The 17,317-nt window shown below is 42.2% G+C and overlaps 1 protein-coding gene across 7 annotated transcripts in view; it reads left to right on the top strand.

Moving 5' to 3' along the window:
- Positions 1-17,317, top strand: part of Ptpmeg (protein tyrosine phosphatase Meg) — a 60,752-nt gene that overhangs the window by 18,980 nt on the left and 24,455 nt on the right. The gene's annotated exons all lie outside the window — the stretch shown is intronic.

Below are 17,317 nucleotides of genomic sequence, written 5' to 3'. Positions count from 1 at the left end.
GTGAAAACTGTCACACAGAATGAGAAGAAATGGTAGGTTCTCTTGCCAGATAGCGTAAATTGCGGAGTTTATTGCGTTCCTGACCACAACAACGACAGTCAGCAAAACAGATGTCTTATTTGAACATTGCGACAATCGAAGTAGCACAGAAAGGCCGATGCCTTCAAAACCTTTCGCCATCACCTCAAACGTGTGTGTGCCTATCCGATATAGTCATCATTAAATTATAAGGGAAAAGGGATGTATGCTTCCTGAATGGATTAATCGTTATGTTTGGATTGAGCCGTTGGCTCCCTAACCGATTACCAATCGCCTCTGTCATGTTATATAGAAGCTAAGCTACAAAACACATTGAATAAACCTGTGATTGATTTCGTGCTTCACTAAACACAACTATAATATCAAAGAAATATTTCATCTATAACAACCTACGGCAATAGTTTTGTAACCATATAGGCCTTATTTCTCCAGTATCTGTTTCGATGTTTGGCGATCCTGCGCCTTAAGGTCATACACCCTCGGTTTTAGGATAGAAAATCTTTGTGGATACTTATTACGGGAAGTCGATGGCTAGAAAAGATCTAATGACTAGGTCCGTATTGTGCGATTGGTCGGCTGCTACTGGATGTGTAGTTTCTTTAATAAAGAAGAAAGATCTTATACGTACCAGGTGTATCAGAGTAAGAGTACGAGCTAGTATGATGCAACTGCGCTGGCTAGCGAAATAGACAGCTCGAGGAACCTATGTAGCTACGACTAAACGACAACTAATGGACGTGTGAGACGGGATAATTCATAGTGCCAATTAGAGCTTAGGCGCTCACACGATAGCATACCTAGTGCCGAGACCGGACTTCAGTTATCCCGCTTGCTAAGAAACCCAGACTTTTGTTTCAATGCTACTGGTTACCGTCTGCTCCGCAAGAAAACGGAATCCCGAAACAAAGGCAGACGCGCCAGAAAGATACAGCGACGAAGGAAAACGGTGGAATGGTCTTTATGATAGTGGTATTGCTGTCGGCTTGATCGGCTCAAGGAATGACACCGTTGAGAGGTAATCGCTAAAAGGGGCGAACGGTGATGGTAGTAAGAGAATAATGCCGAGACGTCAGCCAGTGACGTCCATTTATTGAGGGTGTTTAGGTAGAGTAGCAAGAAGAAGAACTTAACTGAAAAAATCCCTTGTCGAAACTGGCAGGCCCTGGTGTTAGTTAGCACGCGTTTGCTGGCTAGCCAACCCGTCAACGAAGGTAATAGAAGGAGTTGCCTCAAAAGTGATGGCCTTCGGAAAGTGGAATGTGTGTATAAAAGTATGTGCGTGATAATAGATTGTAGAGCAGGGTTTGAGAAAAAAGTAAATCTCGTCATTTGCTCGAAGTAGCTCTTATTTTCCAAGCCATTAGGGTCAAAAGTATATACGGTTATAATGGTCCAACTCCGTACTGCCTTCTAGTCGGCACTGAAAGATAAGCGTCTCTGAGTAACGTCCAGTGACATCTAAAGACACTTGTCTACAAATAGTTACTATGTCACAGAAATATTATGTAGCTTACAGTTAATTTTCTATGTACATTTTGTATGTATCTATGAAACAGAAATCGTTTTGGCCTTTGAAAGCTTTTTTTTGCGTAACGACGTAGCTAGACCTACTGCTACTAGCTAAGATTAGAGGTCTACCGCTGTTTGAAGCAAAACGTCAACCAGCATAGCGTAAGGCTTTTACTCCTATTTTTAGCCCGCATACCCGGTCTGAGGTCGGCTAGGTTTAATTGACGAACGGTGCTGTTATGCCCATCTATTAGTATCACCTTCTAATGGTTTTCCACTTTATTGCGTACCGCTATGACCGTTGCCCAGTAACGCTTCACGTATTAGGAAACTTCAGAGAAGTTATGTGCAGGGACAGATTTGTTTTACGAGTGACACCAGAACAAATAGTGTCAGTCCTCGTTAACAGTCAACGACGATCGTCAACATCACGAACGAACCTACTTGTATCTGATACATGATTATTGTCATTATGGACTCATCTATAATCGAAATATGATTTAAACATAGATTTATCTCCTGGCTGAGATTGGGTGCGTCAGCCTCAGCCTGAAACGGACCGACGGAACGTCCTTTACCTACAGCGTGTAATATACAAGCAGAAGAAATGGTATCAGGGTAAGGCAGAAACAACCGCTACGCGCGGCCGAGTACGATATAAGAGCGCAGAGGAAAGACGACTCTTGGTGGAGTGTTGCGTCAAAGAAGAAAGAAGCTGTGCGATGAAGTCTGAATGATAAAAATTTATATACTTTTTCGCTCTCCGCAAGGCTTCTGGGTGATTTGATTTCTCTTTTTTTCCGTCGGCTGCGCAGCCGGCCATTGCAGACGCCTTTCTGATCATGTCATTATTTCGTTCAGCCCTGTACCTGGAAGAGACAGATTTCAGAGAAAGCAGGAAAGGAGCAAAAGCAAGAAACTCGGAAAAGATGCTGGCTCTTTTTGCTTGAGAGGAGAACAGAACCGCTGGTGGTTTTTACGCCCTGAGTGACCACCTCATGAAATAAACGCAGAACGGAATAATGGAGTATTATGAAATACTGAGGCACGGGCTGCACGGGTTTTTAAGGTCTAGTTATGGAAGCACTAGTGGCCGGAAAAGATGAGGTATATAGAAAGAATACGATCGGGACAAAGAGGGCGAAAAATGTTAAAAAATGGCCTAGCACGCAAAAATGGAACATGAAACTCACTGGCAAAACGACAAACAAGTTTCGACTTTCCGTTATATAGCACAGTAATATAGGCCAATAGTAGCGTCATTGTGTTTAGAAACCGCGCGGTTGCTGCCGCCGTCCTGTTAGTCTCCGATGCTGGCAGTTCACACTGGTTCAAACAACGGATAAAGGCCAGTTTAGATCGAGGGATCTTTTCACCGCACCTGAAACTAGACGTACTTTACGATGGCGGAGGGCAGACGTGGAGGGGTGTGACCCTTATTAGAGTGGAATGGCCTCTAAGGATTCTCGAATGTCATGAAATAGTGGTAACGAAGCTGGGCATCCACATTAGGCGGTTTTGGTATTTTCAGAACCTGCCGTGTCGTCAGATTTCATTGCAGAACGTAGTTAATAACGAGAGCAATGCATTGAATGGCCATTCAAAACACAAAAGGAGCAGTTTGCTTTCAGTCAGAAGCGGAGTACAGTCGACTGAAATGGAACGAACGCACGCCATAGATGTGCGTTATAGACAACTGCTGATTTAACTGAAGCTTATCGCGAAGCAGCCTCCATCCCCCAGAAACAAGTCACGTCGTACGAAACCCTTGCTGCAACTACAAGACCAAGCTGCAAGGCTGTAAATACCATTAAGGGCCTGGTCTACGAAGTCGAAGGGAGCAATCGGTTGTCAGGTAAGCGATGACCGACTTATTGTGCTTGAGACGCTAGCGCTGCTAGAGTGGCTGCAAATAGTCGTAAAATAGAAGAAGGTACATAGCAGCCCGCATTCAAGAGTACACCATATACTACATAAGAACGAGTACTGTAAAAGCTAGTTCGTCACTTGGGCTTGGGCTATTAACTAGTCAAGAGAATTAGCTGTCAATGAATGAGGGTCATCGTATCCTCCCGTAGCCCAAGACCGTTCACCTGATCTTGTCAGCTGACCGGTGTAGCCGGCTTGAGCAAGCATGTATTCAAGCAGTTCGTTCATTTATCCATTTTGTCCTTCTGCTGGCTAAATCAAACCGACAATTGAATTGAAATGACAGTAGCATTTCCCCAGGCTATGTGCCTATCTCCCTGACGTGGTAGCATAGCTACTACTGTGTGTGTAACGAGGTTGCGGACCGAAATGTGAGACAGGCATACGAAGGCCGCTAAAAATAGCAGGCTTCTGGTGGCTGACACAAAAAAGCCACAAGCCATAGGCAGGTAACGCAACGCTGCGTAAGTAAACGGTAGCCCAGCCAATAGCAAACGGACCCTAACGGGAGCTTATGGTGAGTAGGGCAGGACACAAAGACAAGCTGAATCGAGTTTTAGTTGCAATAGTTGTCTGCCTTTTCATTCTAGAACCGCTGTCACTGAACGTCTTCCGTGCTGCTCGTTAAGAACGTGGCTAGCATAGCAGTTACGAAAACCGTTGGTAAGAAATGCTGGACGGAGCAGGTCTAAGTAGGTGAAACGGATTCGATGCAAGTCTATCTGCAGGACAGAAAAAAAACATATTTCATGAAGGCGTGCAAGGAACGACGATTATTAAGCTCTTGCCCACAGCTGAGCCATGCTGAGATCATAACGACGACTGACTTCGGGTTATGTGCTACCCAGAACGACAACTGTAAATAACAGGCTGTATTAAAAAAGAGATAATGTACGTCATGTACAATTAAGGTTGTCTAGGCTACCTCATCGTCTGAAAAGCGAAAAAGGTAAATACACTTTTTTTGACACTAGGATTCTCTGATATATAACACGATTTTTCGTTTAAAAGTTAATGGCGCGGCATTGCTAAGTTTAACCTAAAATAAAATTCAACTACTCGTCTCAATTTTTCCATCTCAATGAATATTAGTGTGAAATTTATGTAAAGCTTTGCGATGCCTTTGCAGAGGCGATGTGGTATACGGCTGCAGAGCCGTTGGGTAAACGGCGACTATCAAATAAAGAAGCTTAACTAACAATGTATCATTGGTGTCTTTATCATAAAAGACGCCTCGGACTTAGTATAGATGAGACGACTCGTGTCGTCTTTATTCTTCCTCCTACAATATTGGACCTATTCATTAATAGTAACACGCCAATAAAGGTCGTTTTGTGGAGTAGTGAAAATCAAGTTTCTCTAGCTATATATATATATCAGTGTTCACAATAGATCCTTGACGCAAGACTAGGCCAATTTAGGCTAAGTAAGGCTCTATATACTACTTAATGGAAAAGCGAACTTATTTTCAAAAAGCAGTGCGAATCGTTAAGTGTACACCTCTAGAATTCAGGCAGACGGAATACGGCACTTATTAGATCCGTAGAACCAATATGTCGTAATAGATTTCAGCTAGATATAAGAGGAAATTTTTCATTCACAGAATTTCATTATGGAATTTAAAGGAACGTATATATATATATAGCCACGTCAATGATTCTCTATTAGATAGACTGTGTCTAATCTGTTAGCTGCAGATGCTTCATTAAAAAAATTGGAATTTTGCACCCGACATAAAATGCGTTGCTTTTGTCGGGGGTTTTACCAAATATGTTTACATGTTACGTTTTGAAAATTACCGCTAACCGCGATAAATCTAAACTGCAACTTAGTCCGGCCCCAAGTAATCGAACCATAACGAACAAATCACTGTTCTTTATCTAACTTCACTGGCTGTAAACTGTAAATAATAATTCCTTAAACCAATTTTTCTTCCTGCATAGTGCGGCCTGGCATAGTCTTTCGTTCATTGTTGTGTCTACAATTTTAACACAGTCACATAAAGTTGGTAGAAGCGGCAATTTTCCCGGAGAAATGCTCAAATTTGCATACATTTTCTCAGTATATTAGATTCTTTTGGATAGTACAGCCCAATCCCCATAAACGTTAACCATAGTTTGAGGCGTTATTCTCTACTCATTGACAGGACCTTATCCCGTTACCTGCTTTTCAATTTTCAGCTTTTCTATTGAAACCAGGCCGATGTAAAATCAAATCAACAGTTCAACGAAGTTTCTTCATCTTCACACATGCGCGGACATACACTTTTTGCACAATGCATCAGTAGTTCTTAGTAAGCAATCTGCTCGCGGCTTGAGCCAATAGGTAACGTCTCGTTCAACGGGAGATCGTCGGAAATGCATTTATGTACTGCGGCCTGAACGCCAACGCGGATTTTGCTTAAGTGTGGTTGTCTGCTACATGTTGTTCATTCTGTATGTATTATCTATGGTGACGAGGCAAATTGCGCCTAGACCGTAATGAAAGGGCTTTCATCGGTGAATCAACATAACTTTGTGAGAATTTTGTGTATACACGCTTGAGCGATTAGCGTCGGGTTGGGTCGAGATGGAGGGAAAAAGAAGAGAACGTTTTGCCAGCCTCCGTATGCTCGGATATACGTTATGTTTAGTGAATAATGCCGACTTGCATAACTTGTAGGGCAAAACACTAACGGCGCTCCCTAACAAGACGCCCAGTATACAGAACGTACCGGCCTAATTTCGAAATAGATAAGCAACAATCAAATAACACGAAGAGAACCGAGAAGATGTTTCAGCCTAAAATCGGGAGCTCTTTCTCAACAAAGTATGGGAAGATTAAGCTGTTCAAACGACCTAATCCTCGCTGGATTCCTTATTCATGCTACCAGTCTCTACCGGGCTGAATCCAGTTGCGTATCACTGTAGCATTGCGGAGCCGTGTTATAGGAAACAAAATTTTCTATGCTTTTTCTCTATGCGTTTGCCGCAACGTAAAAATCAAACAATCGATAATGATCAATTATAGTGCGCGCAGTCAGCGTCCTCGGAACAGTCGGCTATTCTGTCCTGTTTGCTGTGGATGGATAAAGGATCAGGCAGGAGGCCGCGCTCACCGCGTCCGAATAGACAGATGGGTGTGCCGACACATTTAGTGTGCTAAGACAGTATTAGGGTGGATAAATTAAATAGCAGAGCTTAGTTTTGCTCGAAAGACACCAGCTCGAAACAATGGAATAGTCTGCGACCGGGCAGACGCTAGCAATGACCAATCGGCATAACGTGACGACGTAAGCAAGCCACAGCTGCTCTTGAATTGCTGAACACAAACAGAGGAGAAGAGTATACACGGGAGTTCGCGTCTCTGCTTGTTTACCGTTCTTTTTTCGCGTTTTACAGAAGTGTGTGTTGCCATCTGATTCCTTTCCGAACACATAAGCTGGCTTCCTGTACTGCGTGTTGCACGGTGAACACCCGCCGCTCGTCGTTGTCATACGAAATAGCAGAGCAGAGTATGAGAGAGTCCACGTTGTCGGTAGCAATCTCATTCGCACTACTATTCTGAACGACAGGCACGAACAAAGGAAGGTTAACGAGCGCTGGAGGCGGCAGACAGTCCTAGGATCCTGAGAACCCGTTTTCTTTTCCCCCTTATCTCTTTTCTATCTCGTTCCTTTTTTCATGTCTATTGCGAAGCAGAGCCAGCTTCGTTCCCGAAAAAGCATTGCGTGCTAGCATTCATGAGTTGCAATCTATGTGTGACGCTCGCACGCTTAGGAAGGGCGGACCCTTTTCCATGCAGACTTTATTCGTATTGCTTTTAGGAGGCCCACAACTCGCTTGGCGCCTTCCTGCGGTGGCCGCCACGCCTGTTTGCAAAGATAGAACTCGTTAGATAGTTACACTGCTATAGGTAACAAGTTGCGTACTATGAAAAAGGTGAGCTCATGGCATCAGAGCATGTTACGTACTGCGCGTATAATCCTCAAATACACATACATCTATCTGCATCACGGCTGTATTGCACAGTACACGCGTGGCCTCCCATTGAACCAGCCAACCAGTAGTGGGTAGTATCATCGTGAACGGAATAGCCACACCACGACAAGGTATCGGCCTCAGTAGTGAAATGGCATTGCGGGTAGGTGAGCCGTCTACTCCGGTATGGACTTCCGGCCAGAACTCCGGAGAAGGGCTGAAGTCGCAACAGCTGCGGGCTTCTTGAGCTCGCGTTAGCAGCATGAAATGAAATTGACTTCAGGAACAGAGGCAATCGCATAAGCAGGAGGGCTTTAGGCCTCGGAACCCTGGTCCTTCTGAAGCATTGCAGACAGGGCGGGTTGCGGGTCATTGGCCGTTGGCGCTTGTTCAGCAGCTGTTACGACCTCCTACAAAGGTGAGGAAATTCTTAAGTAACTAGCTAGCGTGTACTATATACATATTACGGGTTGCACAACTTCAGCACTGGAGCAGTGTTTTCGTCGCAATTGGGCATTCAGGCTGGTTGCAATCGTGCGTGGCAGGATCGTGGTATTCTAAGTAGTTAGAGCTCACGCAACCTCAAATGATCACCGATGGGAACCAAGGTTTGAAAGTTAGAACAGGTAGTTTCCTGCAAAGAGGAAAGGTTCATCATGACACCACGCTGGCTGTGTGTGTTCGTGTTCGTTCTAATTTTTATTATTAGGACAACAACGATAGTAGCATGTATTGAATTGTCGAAAGAGTGTTGACCTGAGTCAAATGAAATTTAAATGTTTCTCATTTTTTGCCAAGCCAACTTTTACTAAGTTCAACAAACGGCCTTCGGCCATCTTTTTCGTTAGATTATAGTCCTATCATTGCAGAAATTCTGCGGTTTGTGGACAAGGAATTGTAGCAAGTGATTCTTGCATCGACTGATTGAAACTAAGTTAGCACTTTTTTAATAGGAAGCTTTTTATAGACTTACAAAAGTGATTCAGCCTTATAGTGCAAGATGCGGGTTATCTGGTGAATACGTTAAAATTTTCCATCTAAATTGCCAAGCGACCAAAGAAATATATGTGATCTGAGGTCGCCATGAGGGCTGGGGAGATGACGCCTGTCCCTCTGTTAACTAGCTCCGACTAATCAGTAGCTTATCGTAATTTCGGTAAGTGGTCTCGACAATAGACGTCCGAATCAATCGTTCTATCGGGCGGCAGCAACTCAAAATGCACAGTTCCTTTCGATCTCCCCGGGCGCGTAGTGTCAGCTTTTTTGGGCATCGGTCTGGGCTATGCTACAGAAATTTTGTGGACTAAATCCTTCCCCATATCTGCATCTAATTGTTGCATGTAATCTACTATTCATTATCCGGTGGCGACCACTTTGGAAGTGATTCTAGTTCGTTGCGTCTCTGTCGGATGGAAATACGATCAAGTAAATAATTTTGCGGTCATTTTTTCGGTGCGTAAGCATCAAGCTTTTTTGTAGCTAAATGATTTGAGACTATTCGGTGGCGGATCCCTAATTATCGTTCGCAACATCAGGACGACTCGCGTACCGGTCCTCTTCTAGTTTCACAATAACTTCATCAACTTTCCCCGCAACTTATCGAACATCTAGAATGAAAACGATAGAACCATCATCACTGGACCCTTTCTTACAACGATGCATCTTCACCATAAACTGCGAAAATATCTTCATGGGCCTCGGCAGCATTTGAGCCTTTATTGTAACAAATTGTTTTTGCAGACATCTCACACATCTTTAAAACGCTCTACCTTAAGTCTAAATAAAAATACTCGTATAATCCTACCACATCTACCACTGCCAAATTTCGGCTCCAACGTAGGCCCGTCGCGACTCACATTGTTTCTACAGTGACGAAAAATGCTCAGTACCTTTGACGACTCGATATAATGAGCACGTTTATTAATACTGCTGGGATTGGATGGTTGTTACCATTCGTCACCAATGAATGTGTGTTTAGCAGCGATCGTAGAGCTTAGCTCAGTGTACTTTCGACCTGCTGCTTGGCAGATGTTTTATGTCGCTTTAAACATGAAAATGTTGAAAAAGTTCAAAAGGTCTGTTGGTTCGAGGGAGCCAAAATCACGCAAGAAGCCTAAAAAAGATCCGATCGACAGTGAGCATTCCCCCCTTGTTCAGTTCTGATAAACGTTCGAGCTATTGTAATTTAATTTCTATTGCAGATTGTCGCCATTGCTTTATCAAAACACTCCTCGAACTCATCCAAATTAGTACGATGTAGAGTGTCGATGTAGACAACCAGTTTAGGTTACGATTTGTCCAGCTCAAAAACATTGGACAGTGGCTCATCTGATATAGATCCTAGCTCATACCGTAAACACGAGCCTCCTGTAGCCGCTATCAGGAGTTTATAACTTCTTTTTATAGTATCAGATAAATGCGAGCAGTTTCCTTTCTTTTTTGCTGCAATAAACAACCTGCCTCAACACCACCCGAACACATGGTATATATATTAACCTTAAAAAGGTTTTTACCTTTTTACCGTGTAGCACTCATAAGACATAAATCAAACATAAATCAGACATAAATCATAGAAACGCTCTAATAATGGCAGTGATACACGTCGGTACAAAAAATAACGTTTGCGCCTTTTGACATGTTATTGTATATATGAAAATGCAATTGTTTTTATGATTATATCCCGCTTTCGGTACGGCGATTCATTTCTTAAGTCTTTTGTAGAGATTTCGCCGTGTGGACAGCGTCATACCGGCCCTATTCGACGCCCAACTATTGGCGTATAGCCACTATAAGTAATCGATAATTAATTATATTGAAAGTTGCCGAGTGACTAGTTCCCCAGACTGATGAAACATACTGTCACGTAAATAACACAACTGATGGAACATAGCGTCACGAAAAACTTTCGAGTTACGTAAATCTTTACGGAATTATTGTATTAACAACTGCTCACACAGTTCGATCACCGGAATAAACAATTTCCCAACAGAAACGCACCTCATATAGCGTAGTCGTTCCGCAAAATTGTAGCAGTTAGGGGTATAGCTTTTCTACTCGAGTATTGTGTAATACCTACCCATTACAGGTTGTGACTCCGATTGGACCTCGATGCTATAAAATATCTTCACTTATTACCTTAATGTACAACATCTGCACGCGGGAACATGCACAGGATAGCAGAGACATATTCGAAGGGAGAAACTTTTTCATACGAATGCAAACAGAGACAAATGTATCCTGTTCGTTTCTTGTCTCTTGGATCAGGGCCGTCTGTTGTCACTAAATTTTGAAGCGGTATGTAATATAATTAGTTGGAATGAGCGCGGAAGATGCTAATGAAAACAGTCTGCGTTCTAGAAAAAAATACAAAGTGGGTGCTTAACCAAATGCGCAGAGGTACTTCTTTCTCGGTACTTTTGCACATGAATCCAAAGATCGAAAATTCTAAAAATTCGTACTGGCGCTCAGCGTCAAGCGTCTTTTCGAATTTTCTTCAAGCCCGGATCGCTATAACATTCATACGTTAGAAAAATAGCAACTAAGTAATTTTAAAATAAAATAAGTAACTTGTATTTTTTTTTTTCTTAGAATTTGCACGTTGCACCGAATTGAACTTACGAATATCGATACAAGTTATTGTGAGTTGAAGACCATTGCTTTTTCCCTTTATAGCGCCATACAGGCAGGCGCACAAGCTGCTTTTTCGTTTAGCTTCTCTTAGCCACAGATTTGACCATAAACTCGTAATAGTAGACAATTGCTAACTAGGCGGCAGCTATAGAAGCGGCTACGGTTATCTTCATGATATATATCTCCAGGTTGTGCAGATATCGGTGCTTTACAGACCTTCCTTTGTGTTCAGTGCTTCCCTGAGGGACACGTGCTTCAGTATCGTCATCTTATCTTCACGTTGCGCGCAGGCTCAATTCCTAACATCATTCGAATTTCGTTGTAGATCCTTTCTGATGCGATATAATTTTTTTCAAACCATGTCTTAATATCAAGTACAGCCTAAAAGGCCATTGCTTGTGATACTCACAAGTTATCTTCTGGATAAGTTGTTTGCCAATTATGAAGAATTATATACATATATGTTCTTTACATCTGGTACATGGTCCATTATTTCAGATCGGTTTTGTTAGACTAGTCAAGGTTTTTCTCCAACAGAGTCTCCACATATAGACGAATGGCAACAGAGGCTCCCCAGACGGTGCCGCCACCCTTTACTTCCATGTATACCAATTATCCAAGGAAGTATTTACTATTCATATTTATGTATTTTTGCATGCGAATCTATGCTACTCGGTGACGAGCCCTATCAGGATTTTTCTCATGAGAACTGTTATGCTGCACTATAACTAAAACAAAATTTATAACGAAATCATATAATATATATGAGTAAATCAAGTACTTTTCCATTGAATAGCGTACCTTTGTGTTTTGCACGGGTTAGCAACACGATTATTATGATTTTCGTCAGCTTTTTATGTGTAAAAGCTCGTGAAAACAACGGAAAAATCTGTTCCATCCTAAAATGAGCACAAGAATTTCCCATAGGCCGTAATGTTACCTGGAAGGGGTAATGGCCTTTTTTAAAGCAATACCTTAACGCCACCTGAGAATCCGAACCATCGAAACGTACAGATTTGTCTTGTTACGCGGTTGGCACTTATAAATTATGCTTTTAAAAAAACCGTTCATGCTTTTCTTGCCATGGGGTTTTTAGCGCATTGATATAGGCAGGCTTACCAGAACACAGGGAGTTGGGTGTGTAGGTAGACTGCTAACGTTTTCTTCAGTGGACCTAAAGTCGGTGGCTACCTAGAAGACTACTAATTCCTTATCTTCGGAAAGCTTCACCTAACACTCACTACGGAGGAAGTGCGCTGCTTAGCACTTGCGCCATTATTATCGCGTCACCGATCCACTGTTCCGTGTGATCCACGACTATACAGCTCTGCTCGCTTGACATATAATTGTATGCCAATAACAACATTTTCGGCAGTAAGGCAAATGCTGCACAGTAAAGAGAGCGGCCTTTTTTGACCGCCGGCCCTTGCAATGGGTTAACAGATGCCACAAGATGTGATTGGGCTGATAGGGCTTTACTGGAACACGTCCGTATCGTTTCCCCTTTACAAAAATAGTACCTGTTTAATCATGTCAATACAATTACGTAAAGAATAACATTAAACGTAAAGAGTAAACTAATTACGAAACACAATTGAATGATAAAGGAAAAAAATCCTATCGGATTATTTCCGACGTAATTTTGCCCTAAGCTGATTTAGCCTTCGCATCTCCGTGGAATTATAAAATCTTGAATGATTTTATAATTCCACGGGGACGAAACATAGATAGGCTTACGTGATCGCTCAAGGGTGTATACTTTGAATGCTGAATCATTTGACACTTCGCCATAAATCGACACACACCGAACAAACAAACTTAACTGTCTGGAAAATAGCGGTATATTTCAACATGTCATCGTAGAGTATAGAGCCGATTGCGTCTTCTACTCCACGGCATGTACGTTGGACGATTCGTATGCCTCGACCGCTGCTGAGGATTATGGGGTCGCTGTAGTCAAAGCAAGGGGTTACACCACCACATAGAAGCTTATGGAGAGGTAAAAAGGACAGTGTTGCGGCGGCACGGTCGCCAAATCATGAACATATAGAGAAAAAGGGAGAAAAGCTGCCCATAAAGAACACGATTCAATGGTCCATGATGAGCTGTTGCAGGTCAATTCAATGACAGGTCTCCGTGTGGGATGCAGACGAAACCAAACCATCCAAGAGACAAATAACCTGAGTTTGACTATCTTTTTCATCTCTGCGGACATTTCAGTGTATCTGCTTCTATTCGCAACGATCATAGAATGAGTAGTACGAGGACCTTTGTTGGATACAGAGTTAGTGGCTGGTATTCTCGACAGCAACGAACTAACTGACTTAGCTTAAGACTCTAGAGAAAGATGGCGTTGCTTCCGAATAAACAGACATCTATAGACTCACATTAAAGAAAAATAAAAGCGTATGTGAATTTGGATGCAAACGACAGTTAGAAAAAAGGGGTCGAAACAATTGAATTTCTCCAAAGCAAAGGTTTCGCTCGACCATCAAATTAAAACGGTTAACTTAACGTGGCTTCAATTTATCATCTCTACATATTATACCTAGCAATAATTGAATCCTCACTAGAAAGGGGACATATTGAAATACTTTTCCTAGAAATATAGCAGGTAAGGACAGACCAGTGAGATTTTGCTCTTATGTTCGTGAGACAGAAATGAATAAAAATGAGTCGTTAGTTACCTCAGGCTAAATAGAGCGGCTAACAACACAAAGCAACAAAAAAATAACTCAGATCTTTTCGGATCGTCTGCAGACCAAATCGAAGAGCCTATGGGTAGAACAAGCTTCCAGCTAGTCATTTTTTATTACAACGGTAAGCAACAGGTTAAAAGTCTGAACGAATACTTAGTGATACCAATCCTAAGGGCCGTTAGGTGTTTGTTCAGCCAGATTTAAATCTTAAATTTTCCAAAACGACCCATAGGGAATTTACTTTGGACTTCACACAGGACGAACAAGATCGAATGGTCAGGGGAATAATTCACTGCCCGAGCGTATCGTTGAATTGGTTGAAGCTAGGTGTCGCAGACACGTTCAGTCTTGAGTAAACGATTAGTACATTGGGCATATTTGCATCCCACAAACACAGAGTCTTCCGCATTGAGGGCATCGATGTTCAAGTGTTCGAGTGTTTTTCTGCAAATTCCCTAGAAATTTCCTAATAATAAATAAGTTTATTTGTCACGGACTTGATAAATCCGGCCACAATCGAAAAATGTATTCTTTCTTTCTGATGAATTCGGCAGTGCCAACGGACACAAAACGAGATAAACTGAAGTGGTACAGCCTGGGCCGACACTTCAATCTTTCTACCCAACAGCCCCGAAACGCACTGATCGTATGGCCTCGAAGCTTCGTTATGAACTGTGTCGCGTTTAGACGCGGTATCTGGAACTGCTAGAGCGAATAAGCCGCTACAAGTTAACGTCTTCCTCACGTTTGGAGAACTTACGCTACCGAAATAGTGAAAATCTGGTTGGACACATTTTTAAGTATTCAACTAAATACGTACTCATCATTGAAGATTTACGTTCTTATGAAAAAAAGAGAATCCGTATATAGTATATAGTTTATATGGTAATTTATTGAGGAACTTCTACAGTGTTAGCAATTGGATCAGCTTCATTGAGTCGAACATACCACGTTCGGAACGTAATGATTAGTAGGCTCCAAAGTGGACACCTTTAAAAAAGAGTGCTCTTACTGTTCTATGTTAGCAGAATAGTTTTAACATGTCCGGAATCGCTGTTACAAGAACTCTCCACTTGATTTTGTGCTTTATTTTAATTTGGAAAATAAAACACACGGCCGTTCTTCTGATTTTCAACAGCTGGCAAACAAGTAGTTGCCACATGCTATGCAAATTCAAATTTCCGCATCTGAAGGAGTAGTTGACAAGACAGATACGTGTCATCGTATAAATGGTTTACCTGATACATTTGTCGGCCACATGAGACGCGCTCATGTTCCACTTGTCAGGCAGAGGTGACTCGACGTGATACACTTTGCAAACCGAGGGTCCTAGGCAGTTTTTGTGCGTTGAAATTAATTTAACGATACGCGTCGCCCTTTCGAGTCAGGCCAGGCCCGGTCGGTTAGTTCCGGTGCGGACACTGGTCCCTAGGAGCTCCGATTAACGATGATTCATCTGTTTCGCCTGAACTCAGTCGTCAAAAGTGGAGCTGAAGTACTAGAATCGAGCTGTTAGGAAGGATCGCGGGACTGAGAATAAACGAGCACAGTGCAATAGACTATTGTAGGTAATTGAACAAGTTTTACATTGCTAAATCAGTCAACTTTTTATTAAGTATAGTAAAAGAATTACACGAGAAAGGTAATGGCGTATGATTATTATAAGAAACCTGAATGTTTATCCACTTTACTATCCGTAAGATACGAAGAAGCATTTCCACCGTGCAAGACCACAACATGGTAACGTTAGAGATTTGGCGCGAGTAATTAAAAGGCTAGCAGACGAAACGCAACGATTACGGACGGTAACAGTATTTATTATCTGATTCGTACAGATGGACAACGATCGGTGTCAACGGTGACAACGACGGTGACGCTCACATTGACTCGTTACCCACAGACGACTGCCAAGTGTCAACTTCTTCCTTTTATGAGTGACCTTTACAGCCCCTCCACAAATGTGTAACTCCTACAATGCACTCATCTTCCCACAGTTTTTACAGTGAAAGCTTTTCATACTCTAAAACTCTACGTACTTGCAAATGGCTGCACGAGGCAATGCTACCTCGCTCGAGGTGAATGTTTTTGAGAAAACTTCTAAAAATAGAGCGGCCTATGGGTCAAATCTGCTTGATGCCATAAGACGACCAACTAAACTTCTGTTTGCGAGTAACGCTTGCCTGCGGCGCCTTGCACGAATAGGTCCTTGATCTCCTGATAATAAGAACAATAATAATAATAATAAGGGCCTCGTCTTGTGAAATGGCTCTCGGTCGACTGCAAGCAAGTTACGCACTGAGGAGAACCTATTTTAGGTATAGCAAGGGCCAAAATCGCCGTAATTGAGAAGCTTATTGTATTTGTGCAAAGAGCTCAGAAAGCCTTTTCGAAAAAACAGATGATTTAGTTAGATCATTTCATATTTTTGCTCGCAACCAATCCGCTATCTTGTGCTTTGCATTAACTAGGCGATGTTTACGGTGTATTGGCTTCGATTTAAGGCTTGTTTCTAGCAGACGCGTTATTAATGAGAAAGTATTGTAGCCTTTAGTTAGAATGACTTTAATCTGCTAGGCAATTGCATAGCAACGATGCAGAAGACAGACGCAACGAAAAGTATTTCTATTTTTAGGTTTTGAAAAGGGCTAAGCTTAGGTCCTTAATGAACGGCACGCTTTTATTGGATTACGCGCACGCGAAACTATTTTTTCTATTTTTGTATTAATCGCGGCGGCAGCCCCTAGCAACGGATTTGGCGTTCGGCTCTCGTTCTCCTAGAGAGCGAAGTTTTATCGGAAGAGGTCAGCATGACAATTGCAGTTGTCCCCTATATTACTTATGGTCCTGTTGTGTCTGTCTTTTTCATATAAGTAGCGTTCAGCTAAAATTTTGCTCCTTCCACGTACAACAAACCGACGTAAGGAAGAAACACAGCGTAGTGGAAAAACGGGACTCCTCTGAAAAAAGGCCACTGCTAATTCGGCCCGAAGGCCAAACATGGTTTGCTGCTGTTAACGCAGTTCAGTGTTCAAGTGACATCAGCTGACATCGTTGGAGCGGATAGGGCATGAGAAAAGAATTATGAAACTAATAAACGAGCTAATGGGTCAAGTAAAATTAATTTGACAAATTATTGTCGGCTGGCAGATGGCTGTACCGGGTGAAAAAGCTAAGGGACACGAACATCTTCCTGAACCTGTTATGGTGGGCTTGGCCGCTGGGCCAAATACTAGCGTGCTATTTGGGTAAGTCATCGTAAGTGGAGTCACTTTTACGAAAGCACGATACGGAATATAATGTCTTTGGAGAAAACGCCGCCAGCTAGAGCGACAGACCTATAACGACTGACATAAACGGAAAATTCATAATATAATTTAAAGCATTTTTCTTTATTCGAAGCAGCTCTGCATAGGTTTCATTGGAAAATGTTTCGTCGAGATGACACATACTTATATATATATATATATATATATATAGTGTATGTGTAAAAAATGTGCAGATTTTAACCATAAGTGCCATACATGGTATTGGTAACCGAACTGGAGACAGGTT

The sequence above is a fragment of the Varroa jacobsoni genome, unplaced genomic scaffold, assembly GCF_002532875.2.
Source record: "Varroa jacobsoni isolate VJ856 unplaced genomic scaffold, vjacob_1.0 scaffold_140, whole genome shotgun sequence".
Taxonomy (NCBI): Eukaryota; Metazoa; Arthropoda; class Arachnida; order Mesostigmata; family Varroidae; genus Varroa; species Varroa jacobsoni.
Note: the sequence above shows the minus strand (reverse complement) of the source record. Positions and strands in the feature narration are given on the sequence as shown.